The following is a 523-nucleotide window of genomic DNA, read 5'->3' as shown; positions in this document are numbered from 1 at the left end:
CATATAGCAGAATTATCACCAACATAAATTTTGGATTTTGAATGCGTAGTTATTGAGTTTTTAGACTTTTAATTTGAATATGGAAGTAAAAATGGTGTTGAATTTAAACATGGGGAATACAGGTGCTTCACAACCATACGATGTTAGTAGAACAATTTAGAGGGTCCGAGTTACGTTGGATATTCCATTTTATGAAAAAATTGACAATAACAAACAACTCGGAGAGTCTGTTTTCTAGCTTCCGAAATTCGTATTTGTCCAACCACAGGTCGAACCATGCGATTTCTTAAGCAAAATTTTAAAATCAAACAACTCGTATGGTCCGATTTATGTACTCTGAGTTTTTCAATTTTTTTAACACAAATCGGACCCTCCGATTTGTGTACTCTGAATTTTTCTCGCTTTTTAAAACACAAATCGGAGAGTCCGAAATTTGTGTACTTCCACAATTTTAAAAAACACAAAAAATTACTATGTTAAAGTATATCACTTATTTTATTTCCATATCAAAATTTTTTAAGCG

This window comes from Arachis ipaensis, chromosome B01 (genome assembly GCF_000816755.2).
Source record: "Arachis ipaensis cultivar K30076 chromosome B01, Araip1.1, whole genome shotgun sequence".
NCBI lineage: Eukaryota > Viridiplantae > Streptophyta > Magnoliopsida > Fabales > Fabaceae > Arachis > Arachis ipaensis.
This window is presented reverse-complemented; position numbering follows the sequence as displayed.